The sequence below is a fragment of the Mixophyes fleayi genome, chromosome 1 (assembly GCF_038048845.1).
Source record: "Mixophyes fleayi isolate aMixFle1 chromosome 1, aMixFle1.hap1, whole genome shotgun sequence".
NCBI classification, from domain to species: domain Eukaryota; kingdom Metazoa; phylum Chordata; class Amphibia; order Anura; family Limnodynastidae; genus Mixophyes; species Mixophyes fleayi.
The window spans coordinates 424,711,075-424,735,690 of NC_134402.1; the positions used below are offsets into that span (position 1 = coordinate 424,711,075).

General features: G+C 37.7%; 1 long non-coding RNA gene across 1 annotated transcript in view; it reads right to left on the reverse strand.

The window, feature by feature from the left end:
- The window catches only part of LOC142109532 (uncharacterized), a 120,132-nt gene that overhangs the window by 94,355 nt on the left and 1,161 nt on the right, over positions 1-24,616 (reverse strand). The window lies entirely within an intron of this gene.

Sequence of the window (24,616 nt, forward strand, 5' to 3'; positions counted from 1 at the left end):
ACGAGGTGAGACTGCACAGTACAGTAAACAGTAAGCACAGTAACTCAGTAAGCTCAAAGCATAGCTAGAGAGGGTGGGGGAGGGGAGAGGGAAGATCCGCATATGACGAATCCCAAGAGGGAGGGTGCGGATGGCAGCGAGACCCCCAGAAATGAGAAGAGGGAGCGAGAGGGGACGGGGGATGGGAGGGGGGGGGGGAGAGTCCTCGAGGAGGGCTATGTAGCTGGAGAGCAGAGTTGGAAGTGGTGGAAACAGGAGAAGAGATGGCCCTGCTCAAATGAGCGTACAATCTAATGATCCACTACTATGCCTGGCATAGTAGTGGATCATCGATTGCTTTCTATAATGTTTTATTGCTAACATGGTAGATCAATTTCTTAAATGTATATTCCCAAAACATATGTTACTTGTGATGCGGACATCACTCTTTGCCATTGCATAAAACCAAGTCTCTCTCTGTGCAATCAGAACTGAAAGGAAACCAGAACAACATAGACCAGCTGTTAGATGGACTCATAGGCAGGCTACTGTAATGGACATTAAGAGCAAATAAAACAAGACATTTATTTAGATGACAAGTGTATCTTGGGAACTATATCTATATTACAGATGGCAAAGGTAATAAGCTTGGGTAAGCATTTTTTTTCTGAAAGCCAACAGGGTGTTTGAGAGCCAAGCAGAAGGCAGGTAGATAAAGAAATATTGTATAACGTGCACCACAGATGGATCTGTTGACTTGCACAAAATACATACATTGCATATGTACAGCTGTTACATAACTTTTTTACCTCCACTAACCCCTGAGGATAGTTACACTCCCCCTCATACACACCCATGGGCAAGAGTGTTTAGCCTTCTACAAGAGACTTATGTCAGTAGAACTAACAGTGATAGAGTATACATTCATTAGATTATTCTTATCATATCCCGGGGTGCCGAGAGGGGAGGGAGGAGCCGGTATAAAGCACCAGGGTCCACACCTGTGTAGTGGGAGGAGCCACCAATCTGGTGTGAACGTGCCCTTTTTAGGGGCTATGGGTGGGGCACCAAGAAGTTACTGTACCGGGGTCAGAAATTTCTCTTGATGGCCCTGATCACACCCTTACACACTTTAGTGCAGTGATGTAACCTCAAACTCAGTTTTTAAATTTACTGACGCATAAGAGAACATGCTAGCAAAAGTGAAATTAGCATCTACTATAATATGTCATTGACTTATTGTCTGCTTTTCTACTGATTGACTTGACTTTAGGATTCTCTGGAAGCATGTGGAACTATCATGAGGCTACAATGGTGAACAGGGATACAGAAAGGCTCTGAAACTATATATCTCTAGCTTTACATTTTATTGCAGACATAAATCTTAACTAAAGCCCTGAAAAGTCACTCAAAATGACTACTTGACCTGCAGCCAGCAACAATACATAATTATATCACTTCTTATGAAGAACACATATAATATTTTGCTTTATTGAGGAAAGCTACACAATATGTGCCTTCTTCAGGTTTAAAAAAATAAAATAAGAGAAATCATAATTATTTACACCCAGCTCATACATGACAATCTAGAAAGCCGCGAAGTTGTGGAATTTCCCACAAATCAATTTGCACAAATTTGTAAATTCACATTTTTGCTAAATTAACTTCCTATAAATTAAGTTGGGATGATGATGGTCAATTTAATCTGATTTCTAGTGTGCTTGGGGGGGGGGGTAGGAATAGGGATGGGAGTACCACAGCAAAGCAGTGGAAGAGTACTAAATACAGCAGCTCAAATTCATACAATTGACCTTGATTGGCTTACCAGAGGAATTAATATTGGTTATTATTATTATTATTATTAATTTGTATTTATAGGGCGCCACAAAGTATCCCTAGCGCCGTACAAGGACAAACAATGGCACAGTACAAGGTGAAACAGCACAGTACAAGTAACAGTAAGCACTATAACTCTGGGGGCTCAGGCACAGCATGAAAGAGAGGGAGGGAGGGGAAAAGTGAGTACAGGCAGGTAACTATGGCCCAAGAGGGTGGGCACGGATGACAGGTTGAGAGTCACTGAGGGGAGCGGAGAGAAGCGAGAGGAGACAGAGGGCAGAGGGACTGAGAGGAGGTGAGATGAGTAGCTGGAGAGCGCAGTTAAAAGTAATGGAAACAGAAGGTAGGAGAGCCCTGCTCAAAGGAGCGAACAATCTAAAGGGAGGGGAAGACAGACAGACACATGGATGAGACGGAGAGACGGGAGGAAGGGGGAGAAGGGAAGAAGGGATGAGAAAGAGAGGTAGCCGACCGGTGGGAGTTTAGGCATGAGACTGGAAGGCTTTAAGGAAAAGGTGGGTTTTTAATGTTCGTTTGGTTACTCATTTTTGCCTGCTGACTAGCAGCTATAACACCTATTCATTACCGCGTGAATTACTATTTCCTGGAATGTATAGTCTATAAATAGAACTGGGGCGATGACAGTGTCAATTCATCTGAATACAATGTGGTTAAATTTTGGGTGGAACAAAAATGAAAGGGGGAAATTCGATGAGGAAAACTTAAGGCCAAGTTCCCCTGGAGAAGCTCAGTGAAATTCAGCATGGGAATATTTCAACTATATCGTTTGAAAATTTAGCTCATCGATATGACAAACCAATCCATGTGTAGAGCAATCGTCGGAGCTCCGTCCTCAACAGTCTGTTTCATTTCAGTTCCAAATACATCAAAATACAATTATGTTCTACGAATAGATACAAAATATAACAATATTGATCTTTTGACTGCAAATTATTGGGGGAAATCTTCAACCAAACATGACCAGGAGATATTTGAAGACTTTGATAAAGAAATAAATAAATTGTAAGAAGTTGGATAAGAATTTTTTTTCCCCAATGTGTTTATCTTGAGAAAATACGTGTATGTATGCTATATTGATCAGAGGTTAATAGAAAGGGTTTCACCAAAGATTTGTTTCCTGCTGAAGTGAAGCTGAAGATGATTATCCTAGTCTATTTATTAACAGTAATCAATATAATTAGAGAACGGAATGGTGCTTTTATTCACAATGACCACAGGTCACTAGTGGCATTGTTGTACATGAGCATAGGTTGAGTATCTACCCATTAATGATCCTAATTCATAATTGAAATGAATGATAATAGTCACTGTACAAAGGAGTGAGTGGGCTCTCCAATGCTAATAGTAGAGCTGGGGTGTCTCATCTCTATAGAGTACACAAAAGTACGCATAATAGAAATGCTGAGTGGCCAGGCTGAGGGCGTACTATGTTTGAAGAGTTCAAGACCATGGTGATGATGAGCAATACCTACACATTATTGAAAAAGGTATACAGAAAGGTGAAACAATAATACTGATCGGATACGTTGTGGGTTATAGTTTGTACAGTAAGAAAAAGTTAAATTATGTTGAACATCAAAGTACTCAACATAAACACTAACAGCAACATACAAAAACACAAGTTAATTTTATTTCAATGCTGTTTTAGGTATGTAATGAATATTTCACCAGTCTTAGCCATCACAAGTTACTAAAAAAAAGTGCTAAAATAAAATCTCTCACACTTCGCTTTCTTTTTATAATGCCAGCCCGAGTGGCCACATAAATTGGATGGATCTTTGTGTATCCCTTGGTCTATTTAGTGGCTGTATCACTTGCACCAACTACAGAGCAGGTGTATATACATAAATAAAGAGGTTTTTACAGCACACTGTAAACACATGTTCTGTGTTGGCATGCATGCGTGTTTTTGAAACAAAGACTATGCTGTGTCAGTCATCACTAGCAGTCGGCACTTACACCTGCCCTGTAGCTGGTGCAAATTATACAGCTAAAACCAGGCGCACCTACAAGAAACCAAGGACTTGAATCAGTGGCATTGGTGTCGGAAGCCCCTCGGCATGCCCTTACTGTACATGGCCTACGATAGTCCACCCCTTCCCTCCACCGTTCCATCTCTCAAGTTGTAGGCAGTCATAAGTGTCATTTGTGTTCTGACAAGAATTGCATGCAATTGTGTTCCTTGGCATAAGATCCATTCCTGAGCATACACAGAGATATTTCATGTAAGATATGGTACACAAGCATTCCCCTGCCGATCTGTTCCCAAAGGTACTGGTCCTGATGCAGTTACAGGAGTAACGCTGCATTCAGTTCCTCTGATTCTTGCTGATCTCAGCTGCTCAACCAACAGGCTCACTACAAATATGGTAGGGATCTGAATCCCAGTCTTCCTACTCCTGTAGGCTCACCAGGGAGACAGACCCATGAGCTACTCCTGATTAAGTGAAAACACAGGAACAGGGACTATACACAACTGGCATAAAACACAGGATTCAAAATGTTTCTTCCGATGGAGCTGGTAGGAGTTGAAACTCCAACACTAAGCTCTTCTCAAATTGGAACACCCTTTCCAAGATCCTTGCAGGCTCTTTAGACCAGACCAAAAATTCTCAAATAGCGGATTGGTTAAATAATTCCTCGAGGTTGGATGGGGAGCTGCTGTAAACGTGCCCACTTGTCTGGTTGAGTCCATGAGGAAATAATATCCACTTAAGCAAGGAGATGAAGAGGCTTGGCATACTTGATGAAGAGAGCTACTGGGTTTTAACCTCTTACATTGCTTTCTGACATGGAAGGTGCTCCAGCTGACTCGAACTTCCTGTTCTAGGAAAGAGAGGCAGGCAGTAACCAATCTGCCAAGTAGAGTATTCGGTCCTAGACCCTGCCACTGCTATCGGACCCACCTGGCTATATATAAGAATACAGTGTACAAACTATCCATCACACCTATAACAAGTTATATACCATTTACAAGCAATAGACCCAACCGGGTATTCAATGGCAATGCATACATAATCAATCAGTTTATGGTACATCCTTGGTGGAAGGATGAAACCATTTATCATCCTTATTAGTTCACACATATAAGAAAATAAACCAGGGTATCTTAATTCATACACAGAGTTCCTATGAAATGTGTCTGCAGCTAAACAGGAGTTAATCCAAATAGGCACACACAGCCACCTAATAAAACTAGGAATACATGTTGCGTACACACAGTGTAATGTTCTGCATGGGCAAAATAACATCCTCCCCAAGATAATCCATACGCATCTGTATATACCTGTCTGTGAGGATAATGACTAAAGTAATGGTTTAGTGATAGCAAGAAGAGGTGTCTCTGTTGGTTAGTAATTACAAAGGTCCTGCTTTAGAGATATAAGGCAGATGGTGTATGCATAGGTCTATGACCATCTCATCACAGCAGCCATATGTCTTTGAGTTTCATTTACCACTGGCAATCTTAAAAGTAAATTCTTAGTCTGCTGATGTATTTGGTTTGGATAGGATTTGTGGGGACAAACCACTAGGATTATAACTGCTTGATTTTTTTCTTGATTTCATTTTGACATCATCAGATTTATTTGAGGGTTTTAAGTGCAAGAGGGGAGAGGTATGGGGTACATAGTCGGGAACAGACAATACAGAGTATTCAAAACACCAATTTTTGCATCACGTTTAGTATCATACTCAGTAATAAACATTTTTTTGCATTTTTAATAGCATTTGTAGGCTTTCCAAAGCAGAGAATAGGGAAACGCGTGAAAAATAGAAGAAGTAGCATTCTAAAAAAGGGGTATACCAATGGGTAAGTACCTTAATATTGGACACACTTAGAGCTTATTACTTGACCAAATAGAATGATTTTTACCAATTTGCTAAAACACTCCTCTGTGTGTATGTCGGGTGTGTGTGCCAGGATTTAATATCCTGTTTTCATATATATACATAAATGTGATCAGCCACTTTGCATTCATCAACCAACTATACTGCATTGAGGTCCCTGGGATATGGTCATATAGCCGCCATGTTTTTGGTGTACAGGTTTAATTTAAACTAGTCTATGGATCTTTGTCCAACATAAAAACCTCCATAGCTAAAAATATGGTGAGGAGCAAACCCATGGGTGGGCACGAGCTCTGACATCCTACCCAGAACAAAACAAACACAAAGGTAATTACCATAGATCTAGGTAACCAAGGGCTTTACTGATGGGCTTATGGTAAAATAATTCTTAAAAATGTATTTAAAAAGTATAGCTAGCTTAGCGCACCAATAATTGTTCAACAGAGCCAGACAATGCAGGATTTAATTATTTTCTTAAGAATTGTGGGTAAAGATATGCAAATTGCTTCTTATTTGCCCCTTAGGCCATGAAACTTAATCTAATAGATACAGTTGGTGATGCAAAGTTCTAAATCCAACTCTACACAGCTGTTTAAATCTTTTTACATTTCCTCAATGGAAGATTTGGACCAGTGAGTAAGTCATGGAGAGTACCCAGACAGAGCCAGTGACTTGTTATAGTAAACCATCCATCCATTAAAGTCTAGATTTCAACTGATAGAGTTGTTGCTAAGAAAACAAAATATAAGGGCACACTTCAGGCACTTCTGAAATTATTCAGGGGCATCAAGAAACTTACTACTAAATGCACTTCTCCGTTTGTGTGGGATACTTCACAATTACAATTCTTGCGTTGTTGGTATTTCACTAGTTGATCAGTTGTAAATAATCTGTTTTTCTATACAATTAATACTATACAATTTGAATTCTATGTTTTATTATATAATTTGATTTATCTCCGTGCTTTTGTTTACTTTTATTATATGTTTTTAAATTTTGCCTTTATTGAAAGTATTTTATAAACTAACAAAAATTCTGAAGTAAAATATACATTTTTTTATGTGCAAATATGTACGCTGTTTGATTCATCTTTGCATATTTGTGCTCTATGGCAGAAATGTGCCCATAATCTAGAGTAAAAATATTGCTTATAAATACGAATATGAACCACTCCGTATATGCATTATATTTTTCCCTTTTTCATTCAGCTTGTTGGTGCCTCATTATTTTATTATTAAACTCATGTCAGTAAGGGAAAGTTGAAACAACATTTATTTCAGATGCAACTAATTTACATTTTGATCTTTTAATTGCATTGGTGTATGTGTGCATGTGTCCTGCTTTGAAATATATGTGAAATGTAGTGGGTGGGGCCTAATTATTGTCCCGTCCACAGAGGTGTAAATGAGTAAGTGAGTGGATATTTGCTGAATTATAAAGGTTTTGCAGACCCCACTAAATCAGAAACACAGCTACGAATGCGTTCTGTTAACCCACTGAAGTTCTTTGCAGTATTTCCTTCCGTAGAAGATAAATCATTTTATTTTACATACATGCACATTATTGTAGACAGCCTACATTCTAAGTGAAGTCCCTCACTCCAAGCAGGTCAGGCCACCCCTGTCTATTAGAAAGATGCTGCTCTCGCAACTGGCAAATCTATCAAATGGATCAAAAACAAGAAAGTGACATCTAGAGGAAACAATTTTTGTGCTGTGCCTCCATGATCCAACTTTGAGTGTTAAAATATTAGCCTTTTTTGGGCTATTTTCCCATCCTATTTCATGATAAAGGAACGTAATTAAAGAATTACTGAAACAGCAATAATTATTATTGTTCTGCATAAATGGATGTAGGTTTGTATAGATGTAAAAAGAATCATCACATCCTTGTCCAGTTCAGCTAAATTAACAGCGACCAACTCTCTAGACACCGGCCGACTTGTTCAGCATCAGTAATATTGAACAATGAAACAGGCAGGTTTTTATATTTGATATTCCTTCCACAAGCCTGGCTTGATGGGCAGGTGACACTCCCACCTTCCCTTTAAGAAAGAGTTCTCATAAGCTGCTCTGGTGATTATTCTTACTGCAGACACACCCTGTCAGCCTGCCACCTCTGAGGAAAAAATACACTTTCAAACCATGTAAGTTAAATCTGACTCTATACTATTACTTTGTCACACATATTCCTCCACCTGTTTATCTTTAAACTATTTGCACTGCTGCACAAATCTGTATGATCATGCAGTGATTGAAGTGGGAAATTAGAAGTATTGGTATGAAAAATGTAAAGGGAATGTAAATTAATGGAGTTTGATAGTTTTACAATGAAGGCAGTAGGAGAAGTGGCGGTATTACATACCACTGTCTACACTCTTACTTCGACCATTGGTCCCATCTCTTTATTAATAGGGGATCTCTTGTGAAGAAGACTTGACAGATTCAGCCCTCCTTCTCACTCAGAGCATACATCACTTTCCAGCAACAACAAACTTTAGGAGAAAGAGGAAGGTCCCAGAATTTTCTGCATTAGTGCGGAGATCAAAAGGAGGAGATTGTTAAAAAAATGGACCACCCTTTTAACACATACTACACTGGTTTGGGGGAGTTATGTTTCATTTTTATTTTGGTTCATAAGAGGATGATAGGAAAGAAGATAAAATGAAGAAATGGCACTGAGCTGCTGAACATTATATTGCTGATTTAAAAGCACAAAGACCCAAAGTAACTTTTAGTGCACCAATGCATGCTGGCACTTGTAGTGTCACTGGAACGGCAACTGTAGTTTAACATTTTTACCCTGCCCTGGTATCCACTGGCCAGGGGTACTACTTAGCACTGGGCCAGGCATGTCTAGGTGTGGGTGCCTAACCATTTGGTAGCAATTCCCCCCCCCCAGAGGAACTGGCTTAATGCTGAGTTACATGGGGAGTTATGTTTTTATTTTTACATTTTTTTTTATTTACCATCACAAGTTTTGACGAGCAAGCTAGCTTAAATTACATGACTTTGGAGCAATCTCACCTGTCACAACCACCTCTGTGTTTTCAGGCAGACTTTCCGTTGTTTGGCAAACCACAGCTTGATAAATTTAACCATTTAATTATTACCATGCTAAAACAAAACACGGGAGAGCAATATCTAAAGTGGTGCATTGAAAACCTTTTCAATAAGGTTGGCCATTAGCAAATCTGGTGGTTTTAAAACTGAAAACAAAATCGCTGAAAAGCTGTCGGTTTAGCAAAATTTCTCTTTAGTGAATGTCCCCCTTAAAGTATTAATTACAGTACTGAAATGGATGTAAAGGGATTCTGGTGGAATAGTCTTGAAACAGGGTTGGTAGAGGCTAATACTTTAGGAGAACATGCTTGGGACAAACATAAAACTATCCTAAATCTGGAAAAAATTAATAAGTGTCTGAGGGTTTTAGGAATAGAAATTTGCAGACTAGAAGGGCTGCATGGTTCTGATGTCAAATTCAGTTTCTATGTAATGTAATTCATTTTGTGAGGTTATATCACCAGAATCTGCAAGCGCAGCTTACTTTGCATTGAGCACAACTGACAAATATTTGGCACTCGCTTTTTAAAAAATTCTAAAGCTTGGCAAGAATAAGAATGCACTACTTTTCTTTGGTTCATTACCAATAAAGAGAGATTAACAGCATATTAATATAGATGCATGAAAAACACTATAAACCTATATTAGAAAAAAATAGAAGAAACCTATATCTTGGATATCCAACCAATAACAATGTTTTATTCATTATATCCAATAATATTAAATAAAACCACCACACTTCTTTCACTTGTCATTTGTATAAAGTAAAGACTATTTTTTAGCACATTTTTAATATTTCTGTTTGAGTATTTATACCCTGATCATTGCTACACTAGTTCCTAATAACACATTAATAACACTACTAATACAGTATTCAGGAAGCTCAAATTACTCATTCATATAAGTAGTGTGCCTCGATTACTAATCCTTTTTTTGCTGAATTTTGCATCTGGCAAGTGGATTTCACTGGCAGCACCCCACATGAGTATCCACTTTAAGGTAGTGTTTTTTTTTCTATAAACACTTCCTCCTATCCAAGTGCAGTCTCAATATATATAGACCTCATAATGTATGAGTATGTCTAGTCATTTAATATAAATTAGCAAAAAGTGCCACAGATCCAATTCACACAAAGTAACTATGTAAAATATGGAACAAACATCCCCCAATGACACTGAAGATGATTTAATCATAGTTGATTTCTATTTTCTACAGAGTTCCAACAGATAGTTCCACTATATAAGATAGAGCGTCGACATTTAGATATTTGTGGCACTGAAAGTACCAGCGGTCACTCATGAGCCAGAAATAGTCATAAATATTCACCCTGGCTTTAGCAAAGAAAATACTTGCAAAATCTGTATATGTCAAGATTCCCAATATAAGACCACGGAGAGAGCGTAGCGAATGAAGTGGTTTTTATTAAACACCGGTTACACAGGTTTCAGGATACAGTGCGGTAGAGTATGGCAGGAATAGAAAGAGAACTCTGTAAGCAACAGATGCAGAATGAAATGGTCTGCAGAACTTTACCACAAAGTAGTGGAGATGACAAACAAGGTGCGACAGTCTGCGGTCCAAGGCACTGAATGTAACAGTCACAGGATGCGATGATCTGCAGGACTTTACCACAAAGTAGTGGAGATGACACACAAGGTGCAATGGTCTGCGGAGCAAGGCACTGAAGGTAGCAAGGATGCAATGATCTGCAGGGCTTCACCACAAAGTAGTGGAGATGACACACAAGGTGCGGCGGTCTGCGGAGCAAGGCACTGAAGGTAACAGAAACAGGATGCGATGATCTGCAGGACTTTACCACGAAGTAGTGGAGATGCTAGTAACAATCTGCAACAGGTTAGTCCTCTGTAACACTGGAGAGCGGAAAGCAGGCATTGGTGATAATACGCTGCAGCAGGATAATGCAGAAACACTGGAGAGCTGAAAGCAGGTATTTATGATAATATGCTGCAGCAGCATAAAGCTGAAACACTGGAGGGCTGCAAGCTGGTACAGCGCCACAGACAAACCGACTCAGGGGTCACAGGAAGAGGTGCAAAAACGGAGGGACGAGCAGAGGTCAATACCAGGAGATCAATCAGAATAGGACACAGGAACAGCAACACAGGTAAAGGCAACAGATGATCTGGAAAAGGCTGCTGGGACAAGCAGGCATATGTAGGCCAAGGACAAGTGTTCTTCCTGGAATGAGGAACCAAGCACTGGCAGGTAAGCAAGTACCGCAGTGGCCCCTTTTGTAGAACAGTGGTACTACAGGCAGGATATATATATATATATATATATATATATATATATATATATATATATACAAAGGTCCAACACAGTTTTTGTCAGACAGGAGCTGCAGGATGCAGATCGTGACAGTAGATGTCTTTTGTAGAGCCCTTCCAGGGAGCTGTTTTCCATTTGGAGGTTTAGTCTAAATAGACCTCCTTACTTAGTAAACACACATAGTTCCTTTGGATGAGTTTTAAAATATCTAAGGCCTCAGAAACGAATTACTTACGCGTTTCGCTGTGAAGCACTTCATCAGAGGTCATCATTGGCATTTCTTATACGATACATTTTTTTGTCCATGTCAAATTAAGATTATCAGCTGTTTTCTTTTTGCTGCTAAATTAGTATCCTCATGTGACTACCTTTGAGCATAGGATGAGAGCAAATGTTCATCCTCATCATCCCTTTAAGGATGACTATCACATGGCAGTACTATAGGCTTATGCTCATCATCAAACTGCTGCAATTAGTTACTGGCTTAACCCACAAAGTTAATAAATTGTGTTATAATTTGATAAAGGAGATGATAGAGATTCACAAGTTTCAGTATCACTTGACTGCCAACATGGACTATCTAGATCATAAATTCATGTGTTTGACTCATGTCTAGAATACCACTAACTTGGCTTGAGAAAAGTTTGTTGAATTATTGGAGGGCAATTACTCTTCTTTTCTTCACATAATTTTCTATTAAGTAACTGACAGACAATACAATACACTTGATATTGGGGCTTCCCAATACAACAAGGGTTTTAATTATCGGGAATGGACAGACTGGCTAATGATATAGGAAACTGTATAAAGTAATAACATGTTTGTGCCAGTCAGTGCTTTGCAAAAAATAAACCATTTGAGAGGCCAATATATTGATTTGTACACTTAAATAGCAAAATGCATTAATGACAAGAACAATGGCAAAAAAACTACACAAATTTATTGGACTCCAATAGATTGTGTGTCACTATAAGGCTAGCTGATCTAGTATTTCATCACTCTGCACCACTTAAGATGGGGAGCTGTTGTCCGTGTCCATGTTGCAGGTGGACTGTCTAGTAATTTGCATCTTCACAGGTGAATCTCAGGAGGTCAAAGTACCACAACTTTGGCACATCCTCTGCCGCTGCCCCAGATTATTGGGGGGGGGCCTCAAATTTACAAAGTTATTTTTGAATACAGTCTTAAGGTATTGTATCTTCCCTTTGGCCCACTCCATATTTGCCCCAGGGTAATGTGAAAGGCATGCTTTCACTAGTTCTTGCATAGTCACACTCCTCTTCTGCCTGTTAGAGTAGTCTTTAGATTGTATTTTCCACAAGCAGGGATATAATCTGCAGGTCTCAATGAAGTCCTTCATGAGCTCCACATTGCATGCCATATCTATATATTATTTAAAAGTGATTCATGAGAAAATGGTTATATTTGCACACACCAAATAAGACAAAAAGTTTTTCAAAATACTTGTTTTTTTAATAACAAACTAACAGATAAAATAATTTAAAGTTAAGAAGAAATATAAGGAAAAAACAAAAGTTGACCATATCTTTCAAAAAAGAAAAATTAATGGCATGTTTAAGATAACTACAAAAAAATACATAATGGTTCCTTAAAATTCGTACCTTGAAGTTAAAGTGATGAAACGTGGCATTATTCAGGGAATTTTGGGGGTATTTTATTCTGACATAGCAGCAAACACATGGTTATTATACACAAATGAATGTTCACCCACAATGCATTCTGTACTTGTACCAACTATGATTGGTCCATATCAAAAATGAACGCCCATGTCTGTGTTTTAAAAATTAGAGTGTAGCCAGTTTGGCGGTGAGGGACGAGTGAAGATGGCAGTTGAGGAGCAGTTGTCAGTGCAATTACAGGAGCAAAGTGAGAGAATTCAAGAAGGAGTGGAGGGGGATGGAGAAGAGGAAATACAATTAATGGATATTTTTATATAGTAAAGCCAATGAGCCCTAGAGAGGTAGAGATGATGGTAAAAGTGCTGGACCAGCACGACTACGACTGTCAAAAGTGAAAATACTGAATAGTTAATTATAGAAAACAATTGATTATGCAAAAACCATTACACCAAATCAGGTAGAAACTGGGGAAGAAAGGGAAAAAAAATTCAAGTCCGAAAGAGGTGGTCCGACTTAAAAAACAAAGAACAAAGAAGGCTTGTGAGAATCCGCAAAAACTAAAAAAAGGCGAGTATTATAAGTGCTAAGCTAAAATGTTGTACAATTGTTAAAAGGCTTTGTTAGAGATTTCTTTAAAAAATACCTGTTATTAAGACTAAAAAAAGCTTTAAAGCTACAGAAAGAAGAATGAACAAAAAAATGTGCTGCATAGCTACTAAAAAAGTTAAAGTGGAAAAAGGTGTAGTGATTATAAAAGAACAAAAAATAGAGATAGCAACTGGGGACATTAAAGCTTCAATAAATGAAGGTAATTGTAATGACATGTAAAAGTTTTATGAAATGTTAGGAACCCACAGTTCCATTGTAATAACCAAAATGAGCCTGTTTTACAGATGCTATGGACCAACAGGGCAGGTTGATTGAAAAAAACCAAGAGGGAAAACAAAATACAGTTATTTCAAGCAGTGTCCAAGGTGAGGGAATTGTACTCCTCACTGTGGTAGAAACAAACTTGTGTTCTGTTACTTCGTTCAATATAATTAAAATGTTTTTCCTTTCCCCCAATAGATACCATCGTCATATCTGACGACAGTTCAGGAGGACAGAGGATGCTACACGCAGTAATATTTGTGGTCCTTTGGGTGATGGGAAGGGTGTGGTCAAGAAGATGGAAAAGCTGAACCAATATTTTACTGAATGAAGAGCAAACATCAATGATGTTAAGAAAAAAAATCAAGAAACTTGAAAAAAATTACCTGGAATTATTTCAAGTATATGAGAGAGTTATGTCAGAAGGCAGTAGCCAGGTTTATCGTTAAATATGTCAGTGGGTTTATAAATGAGGCAAATATTCTTTTGCTGTATCAATTTCTATGGATATTGTCTACTTATAAATGTGTTGGATTAAAAAAAGCTTGGATTCTTTATATATATTTGCTTAAAATATGAAACTAGACATATCCAATACACATCTTTAGTATTTCAAATGTATGTGCCTTTCTTATGGACTGTACTGAAAAGGTGAATAATTAGGCAAGCAGACATATGCTATACACATCAATGCAATACACAGCTACTATTGCTTTCCGTTAGAAGCACCTAATTGCCATTTGACTGACGTGCGGGCACGCACCATGTGGGAAAGGTAAAGGCATCAGAAATTTACATACACACACCCTGAAATGAGTCACAGTTTGAGAAACTATCAGCAGCTATTCGTGGAGGGTGTAGTATGAGTTAATGATAATGTAAACAGCGACAGTGTTTACACCTACATAATTATTATGATAGTGAAGAAATCAACATGTAAAAAACAACTACTTACCTGTAAACAGACACACTGGAAATCCGATGTGAGGAGAGGGCGACACTTCCAAATGACATAACTTGTAACTTGGATTTTTTTTTTTAAAGTGGCAATGCACGAACACATTTAATTATGGTAATATTACATGTATTCCTAACTCTAACCCCTAACCCTAACCCCTAACCCCTACCCAGTGGCGGATCCAGGGGGTGGCGATCGGGGCGATCGCCCTCCCTAGCAGGGGCTTGCTGTCGGCGGCTGCACACTATGTGCAGGTCCGTTTGCAGTGACAGGCAGGGACAGTGTGCTGCCCGGCTGCTCTGATTGTGTTTTAAACACAATCCGAGCATCCGGGGAGCACACTGTCCCTGCCTGTCACTACTGAACGGACCTGCACATAGTGTGCAGCAGCCGGCAGCCTCAGATGTCAAAAAGGGGGCGGGGCCTAAATCGCCCCCCCCTACATCGCCCCGGGAACAAATATTCTCTAGATCCGCCCCTGCCCCTACCCTAACCCTATCCCAAACCCTTAACCCTAACCCCTAAACCTAACCCTAACCCTAACCCTTAACCCTAACCCTAAGCTGCTGCCTAACCCTAACCCTTAACGTAAAGGTAATACTTACATGGGTCCGTGCGCTGCCGCTTTCAAATCCGAAATGTCCAAGTTGCGCTTGCAAGTGACGTAATTTGGAAGTGTTGCCCTCTCCTTACGTCGTATTTCCAGTGTGTCTGTTTACAGGTAAGTAGTTATTTTTTACATGTCGCCTTTCTTCACTATCGTATTAATTATGTAAGTGTAAACACTTTCAGTGTTTACATCAACTATCACACGATTACCACCGGTCGAGGAATTGGTCGTGAATTCATACACACTACATGATCGGAAGGTGATTGGAGCGAGATTATCAAAAAGTACGATCAACCAAATGAAAAGATGATCAGCACTTTTAGATGACTTTAGTTCATTGTGTAAGTACACACACTAACTTAAAACCTCCAGTGTGTGCCTAGCCTAAGTAGGCTGTGAAATAAAAACACAGAACAAAAGTGAAGATGAAGATTAAAATATAATAAATTGCAGCTCACAGCACAAGTCCCACCATCACGCAAATGGTAGCATACACAAGTGTTTTCCCCTAGAACAATCCATGAAGAATGCCAGAAGGCCTGTTTGCTCTTCTTGACATTCCATGCATGTTGATTGGCCTGATTTTCAAGGGGGGGGCGTAAACGTTTTAGGCGAGTATGTCCAACTGGCAAATTGATGTGATGATATTCAACTAAATTTCAGGATTGGCGGAAGTAATTTGCCAATCCATAGTAGCCAGGTTCAGAGGTCCAAAAATAAGAAAGAAAAAAGGCAAAGGGGTCACAATCAAAAACCCTATAATTTATCTGTATAGAAGAACAGCATAAAACATCACTTGTAATAATGCATCCCTTGTACTAGCTACCTCTGTACAAGGAGCATCTATGAGCATTTAAACACGGCCAGTAGATTAAAAATACAAAAGTAATTAGGCATTCAAAATAATTGTGTGATTCTGCGTGAATTGTTGGCTCAGGATCTTTAGCCACAGAAAATAACTGCCTGGATTTTCTTGCTAATAACTGACTGAAAAGATTGAATGCGGCAAAAGAAAAATGTAAATAATGATGACACATCTACTTTAAGTCTAACATATTATATGATATTTAAGAATAGACGTCTTTGTGACATTGGGGTAAATGCATTATGGTCGCAAGCTATTGCATATTATTTATTATGCAAGGGGAAGATAGTTTAAACGTTTGAATTGCCACATTTTTCTAAGATATATAACAATATTTATTTTTCTTTCTGCTGAGTTTATATTGTATCTCCATGAATTGTGGGAATATATGAGGTGTGGATGACCTGGTGTAGATAAAAGAGGGTGGTCTGGTTTTGGTCAAGGAAAGTAACTGAATCTGAAGACAAAGCAAATATATTATCCAGATAAAAATGTAACGCTGTATAGGCTTTCTCATACATGCACGTACATTTTCACACATTATATTATACTATAAAATAAGTCTCTTGCTTACACTACTATACTAAAAAGTTACATTTAAATATTTATTACAATTTTGAGTTTGCTTTTCTTTTCCTTCAACTATTTTTTTTACACAGTATTATCAAATTATTTTAGCCACCAAATTTCCCTTCCCTAATACCAAGCAGCAGTTTAAAGAGGATATGCAGTATATGGAATAGAGGAATATTGTTTATTGCTGCTTAACTCTTACATGTTTAGTATAACACATGGGAAAGGTAATTCTGTAGAAAGCCTATCTATCTATTTAATGTGTTGGCATTCATTATTATCAGTGGGAACAACTACAGCGCTGGCATGACTTAGATATAAAAAAAAATAACACGCATCAATTCTATATATAATTAGTGAAGTTAGGAGATAAAATATAAAGTCGCATGAAACTCTTAAAGCAAATTTATGACTTAATTTTGCATTCACATCATGTCTTATTGCAAATGTAAACGAAACACACTATTTAGCAATGTGTTAATGCTGCCCTGTCTTTAACCCTTTTGCTGTCAAAGCAGCAGATCATCATCATCATTTATTTATATAGCGCCACTAATTGCGCAGCTCTGTAGAGAGAAATCACTCACATCAGTCCCTGCCCCATTGGGGCTTACAGTATAAATTCCCTAACAGACACACACAGACTAGGGTCAATTTGTTAGCAGCCAATTATCCTACCAGTATGTTTTTGGAGTATGGGAGGAAACCAGAGCACCCGGAGGAAACCCACACAAACATGGGGAGAACATACAAACTTCTCACAGATAAGGCCATGGTCGGGAATTGAACTCATGACCCCAGTGCTGTAAGGCAGAGGTGCGAACCATTGAGCCACCGTGCTGAGACACAGTATAGCGTGAGTTAGAGGAGATCTCTGTGTGTATTTAGAAAGCTTCCAAAGGGGAGGTGTTGCCTATAGCAACCAATAAGATTCTAGCTATCATTTATCTAGTACATATTACAAAATTATAGCTAGAATCTGATTGGTTGTTATTGGCAACACCTATACTCTTCCTTTCTAGAAGGTTTGATAAATGTACCCCTCAATCTTTTCCTGTGTGTAAGCCGGTCCTTACTCATGTAACTTAAAAACATTGATAGGAAAAAAAAATCTTTGGAACATGCTTTATATATATACATACTACCTCATACATACATGCATTATGGCTGTAAGAACTATATTTCATACATTTTACACCCAAATGTTCCCAAATCATTTTGACAGGAGCCTCACATCCCTGCTCTGTGCTGTTGGGGAACCCTGCTCATTTTACTACTTAACTCTCAGCCTGTGCCTTCATACTTGTTTCCATTTCCCTCCTCACATAATAACACTTCCCCGAATACAAGCAACACTGTGCTTACTTTCACAGTAACAGTGGAAAGTTCACTGACTCCCCCAATACTCTGTGTTGGTGTGAATATTAAATTCATTTCATGCATTAGAGGTTATTTTGTCATACACCAATTAAAACTGGTAACTCACATAAAAGAGTGAGAACAATAAGGTGCTCTGACGCTAGTTAAATGCATCCTAAAAAAGTATTGCCATGCAAGTCTTTAAGACCATGTAAAGTTCCCCCGAAACTGTGTTCATTGCATTGCAATGGCAGCATAATCTGCAGGTAGCATAGGTCCAACTGACCCCTTAGCAATGCTGCACAGTGGCACAGTTAGGTTAGAATATGAAAGCAATCTGCGGCAGTTACTAGGCATTCCTTCTGTTTACTTGGTTTTCCTCTGGGGATTCCTCCCACACTCCAAAAACATATTGTTAATTTGCTTGGCTTCTAAGATACCATTTCTGTGGGAAAATCTGTCCAACAACACTGATTTGGATTAATAAATAAATGAATGTGTAGCAACAATTATAGTTTAAAAGTATGAATTTTATAATATATAGTATAAAATGTCTTTAGATTGTATAAAAACATAAATAGAACAAAGCATTTATAATACCATGCAATTGTCTGTACTTTTATATATGACCAATTTATCACTTTTATGTATAGGAATAGATGTCTATCATCTTGAGTTTATACAATAACTTTTTATTGTCTGGGTTTAACTTAACTTTGAAAACTTCACTTTTACTAATATCCTCCAGGAATTAAGAAAAAACAGAATGCTGTTTCATCTTGATTCATAAGGTTTTATTCATATTTTTGTATTCAAATTATGGGCTAAGCAGAGTTGCTGGGATTTGTATATTCTGGTGATCTCATAACACACATATGTACTTATCTTTCTCAGACATAATCACAGTGTCATACTTTTCAATACCACAAAAGATGGATACTGCCAAAGTGTTCCTAAAATGGGTTCATTAATTCTGAAAAAGATAAGAGTTTCATCGGGGATATACACAAGATACTGTTTATCTTTTTCACAAAGAAATTTAATTAAATATTTCTTCATGGGTTTGGGAAAGCATTCAATCATTGATTAATTTGGGAAGCTTTTTAGATATAAAATAATTAATGGGATTCAACAGGTTTCAGGTCTCTCAAAATATATGACATAGGCGAAGCCATTAATATTATTGCATTTGTTCTACATATCAACACTATAAAATTAAAGAAGCAGAAGAAGAAGAAGAAGAAGGAGGAGAAGAAGAAGAAGAAGAAGAAGAAGAAGAAGAAGAAGAAGAAGAAGAAGAAGAAGAAGAAGAAGAAGAAGAAGATGGCAATACAGCTAAGAAAAACAATATAATAACTTTATTAGAGGTCTGTTCAGGGTCTCTTTTTAAAAATATAGGGAATGCATTCTGAAAGTACAACTGGTTGTTTCTTACTTTTCAGAACCAATTACAATTTCTTAAGTTGCCCGCACAAAGGCCAATCCTGATTACTAATTCAGAAGTTTCCAATTTGGCCTGAAATGTGAGTGGCCTGTTGGACAGATACAGCCATTAGATGACTGTACACACAGGTTGCAATCATTTGCTGATCAGATTAAAGGACATGCCCAAAAATACTAAATTTTTATTTGGTTTATTATCTAATATACTGATATTTTGACTCTGATCTCCTTCAAAAGGTTATATATTTGGTTTTGATTACTCTTTGGCTTTTTATGATTGGCCTTTATGTAGGACGTTACGTACGTTTTACCCCCTAGTCTCAATCAATCTCTTTACTGTGAGTCCCACTGTGTGCTTAGATCTTTGATAGCAGTACTAAACTGGAATCTAGCCATATGCATAACCATGACAGTGTTCTGAGTAGAAGGGATACTGTTTAGATCTCCCATCAAGGAAAGGATAGTTGCCATATTTCTTAATTCTAATACTATTGAGCTAGGTAGTTGGATGCATGTTGTCTTACTCAAATGTTAGATGGTATTGCTGTCTGGACCTCCCGCCAATGTGAAAAAATCTTTCACCTTAAATGAGAAACCTGGAGTTTACTTAGCTCTAGTTCAAATCCTCTTGCACACCAGTTGGGTTGCTCAAATGCCTAGCAGAGAAAAGCATAGCCAGACCTCTGAAGTTTGTATCAGCATTGCCACATTCCGTCACCATAAACAAATTACTACAGGGCACAGCTAAGAAAAGTTACACTTCAGTGTGATCTAATGATGATCTAAAGTGATAGGGGTATTACTGCAACCAAACTATTAGACTCAGTCCTCAACAGTCCTTGTGTGCTATTAATAGAACTGTATTAGCAGACATTACATGCTCCTACAGTGAGGTAAGTGTTGCTTAAGACCGAAATCAATACATAGTGCACACATAATAAGTATATTTAAACTTTCAATAAGACAATACAATAAAGATTTATGCACACTTTTTAATTAAAGCAAATCTCAGATTTTACATTTTACATGTGATTCTATGGTTGAATTCAATTATATATTTATATTAGTATATATTTATTAGGGATTGCAGCTGGCTAAGTGGTTAGCACTTCTACCTGACAGCGCTAGGGTCACGAGTGCGATTTCTGAAAATTTTGCATGTTATATGTGATTCTATACTTGAGTGTGGACTGTGTGTAGTTTGTGTGGGTTTCCTCCTGGTATTCCGGTTTTCTCCCACACTCCAAAAACATACTGGTAGGTTAATTGGCTGCCAACAAAAAATAACACTAGTGTGTGAGTGTGTGTGTGTTAGAGAATTTAGACTGTAAGCTCTAATGGGGCAGGGACTGTCAAATATTTTCTGTACAGCGCTGTGGAATTGGTGGTGCTATATAAATAAATGGTTATGATGATGATGATGATGATAAGAGGGGAAAGTGAAGAGGCTAATAATATGCTTTAAAATGATAAACCTTTGCTTATGTGTGGACTCTTATCCTATTTTTATTGGGTAACTGTATTTGTCTAAAATAAATACTAGAGCTGACTGTATAGCATGAGTGGTGGCAAATATAAAATGTACAATTAAAAAATTAAATAGTTTTATGTAAAGAAGGAAAAGCTTTAAGTAAAACAGAATGATTGTGATAAGAGTAGAATGAAAAATGGTATGAAGATATAAATGATAGGAAGAAATGGGAGATGGGGAGTAGGGGAGTAAGTCAAAGAAGTAAAATAGTAGTAGTGGTAGTAGTGATGAGCGGAACAGGAGTGTGTGTGGCTGTAGAAAATCTAAGGGTCTATGTCTGTGTTTAGGCTGTTTTGAGTCTACATACTACATACAATTTTGGATTGTACAATTATGTGTTGTTTTAAAGTATTACTAAGTTGTGGGCTAATTTGACCTTTTATAATATACGTATGTTTAAACATTCTCCCATGTTAAGGTCTTGGTGTAAGGTATGTGTATTGAAGGTCACATGAGCAGGATGTTAGGTGTGAAAGCTCTTGGTGTAAGGCATGCGTATTTAAGGTTACATGAGCAGGTTGTTATGTATGAAAGGTCTTAGTGCAAGGTATCTTCAATACTAAACAGAAATACTAGCTACCAGCTAAGGTATAGATAGCTTCAAGCATTGGTGAGATGAGAAACTTCTAGACACTGATGATTTTACTTCTAAAGTTCTATAGCTCTTACTTGTGTGTATATTAGTACTTTGCTCAGTAGTAGGGATTTAGCATACACTATATGGACAAAAGTATTTGGCCACACTGTTTAATTATTGAATTGAGGTGTTTCAATCAGACCCATTGCCAGTGGTGTATAAAATCAAGCACCTAGCCATGCAGTCTCCATTTGCAAATGTTTGTTATACAAAATGGGTCGTTCCAAAGAGCTCAGTGACTTCAAGCGTGGTACTGTGATAGGACGCCACCTTTGCAATAAAGAGGTTTGTGAAGTTTCATCCCTGCTGAATAGTCCACGGTCAACTGCAAGTGATATTATTAAAAAGCGCAAGCTTTTAGGAACAACAGCAACTCAGCCACGAAACAGAAGACCACGTAAAACCACAGAGTGAGGTCAATGACTGCTAAGGCGCATGGTGTGTAAAAGTCGCCAACGCTCTGCTGATTCCATAGCTGAAGAGTTCCAAACTTCCACTGGCATTATTGTAAGCACAAAAATTATGCAGCAGGAGCTTAACGGAATGGCCAAGCAGCTGCATGCAAGCCTCACATCAACAAAGACCAATGCCAAGCGTTGGATGGAGTGGTGTGAAGCACACAAACAATGGACTGCTGAGCAGTGGAAACGTGTTATGGATAGTGACGAAACATGCTTCTCTGTTTGACAGTCAGATGGGCGAGTCTGGGTTTGTCCAATGCCGGGAGACCATTACTTGCCTGACTTCATTATGCCAACTGTGAAGTTTGGTGGAGGAGGGATGATGGTATGGGGCTGTTTTTCAGGGTTTGGGCTAGGCCCCTTATCTCCAGTGAAGGGCAATCTTAATGCTTCAGCATACCAAGTCATTTTGGAAAATGCTATGCTTCCAACTTTGTGGCAACAGTCTGGGGAAGGCCATATTCTATTACAACATAACTGTACCCCAGTGCACAAAGCAAGGACTACAAAGACATGGTTTGATGAGTTCGGTCTGGAAGAACTTGATTGGCCCACACAGAGCCCTAACCTCAACCCCATTGTACACCTTTGGGATGAACTGGAATGGAGATTGTGAGCCAGGCCTTCTCGTCCAATAACGGTGCCTGACCTCATAAATACAGAATGAATGGCCACAAATTCCCACAGAAGTACTCCAACATCTTGTGTAAGCCTTCCAAGAAGAGTGGAAACTGTTATCGCTGAAAAAGGGGGACCAACTCCATATTAAAGTATAAGTATTTGAATATGTCATTACAGTCCCTGTTGGTGTAATGGTCAAGCATCTGAATACTTTTGTCTATATAGTGTATACACAATATACGTACATTGGAAAGTGATCTGCCTCCTTTCACAAACGGTGCACACAGTATTAGTGAAAGACTGATTCAGAAATATCGCATTCAGACACCCCTAATTATGCAAAAATAAAAAGGGGCGCAATGCTCTGTACATATAAATTGAATATATATAAGCTGAAGAATAATATATATATAAGCTGAAGAATAGGTGAAGAATAGGTGTATATGCGGCTTACACACTTTTCAATTTAGAAACATAATAATTAATGTAAATAAGATACAAACAACTACTACATACAAAATAGCTATATAATGTAAGCTTTGAATGATTTTTGATGCAAAAGTAACTAAAATGTTTTTCTCTTTGTCACTGGCCTCCTAATGTAAAATTTAAAGGAATACTAACTTGAAAATATGTCTTTCTTAATTTGATTGGTAGGTATGGGAGCAAATGTCTTCTTATATGTTCTTAGGTAAAGACATTTATGTGTTAGACAGCTAGTTTGCGTTAAACAGTAGGCAGCCATGAGCCTCTCCAAGGTCCATTCTAGTCATTCCACTTTTTCCTTTCCTCTCAGCCCCTATATTAATGTTTAATATGAAAGTAAAGTTCATCTATCTGCAGTATGGAAGGGGAGTGGTACTGATAGTGGAGGGTCGGGAATTTTCTGCACACACATTTAGGAGAAGCTCTTATCTGGAAAAAAACCCAAGAACAATGGTGGAGCTTTAAATAAGCTGTATGACTTCTGGGCACTGGCAAAGGGTGTATTGAAAGCCTTACTGCACAAATGTTTATATATTTCTTTATAACTCCATTAGACAAATAATATTGGAAAGCTTTAAAATTGTGGTAGGCATGCCTTTAAATAAACATTAAACTGTGTTTACAAAAGACTAAATTCACGTGATGTCATTGTATCATTAATACGATCCATCCTGTGTTAAACGGAACAAAAAATAATAAAACTGGTTGGAAAATGTCCTAAATGATGTTATTGATGATTTTCTGCTGACATTGTATGACTGTCAGTGTCACACTACAAAGTGGAGGAACATGTAGGAATTTTCAGTGTTAAAAATGAACAATATGTTAAGTCATTTGTATGCTTTTCTGTCAGCTTTGTAATACTATAGTGTAATTATGTTATACTTGATGTATGGTGAGTTATTGTGCACTAAATATTTGTCACATTGTAATCCCAAAATCCAAAAGGATTATTTCAATTGAACTATATATAGCTTTGCATGCAAAATAAGTAAATGACCAGTTGATGAGCTCCTGTGGATATATTTATTGCAACATATCTTTCTCAATCTTTAAAGAATTGGTATTTTATTTGCTGTAAATATAAACATATTCACATATTCAGAGACAGTAAATAATTACAGTATATATATATATATATATATATATATATATATTATATATATATTTTTTATTTTATTTTATTTTTTTATTTCAAATGTCCCAGTGATATAATTTTCTGCTCCATAAAAATATTTTCTTTCAACAAAGATTTTAAATATCAGTAACTGACACTATAGTGTATTTCTATTATCAAGTATCAACTAATTGACAATATTTAACTAATATTCCAAATAATTTATTTCCACATTTTCAATGTGGCCTTCACAAAATTATAATCGTGCTTTTTAACTTTCAGAATAACTTGCAAAACCTATACAACATTAACTGTATTATGCTGTAACCTAATATAATCCTATATCAAAATCAATGGAAACAAATCTAATATTTTCTCCAATATAGTTATACATTGACATGATTTA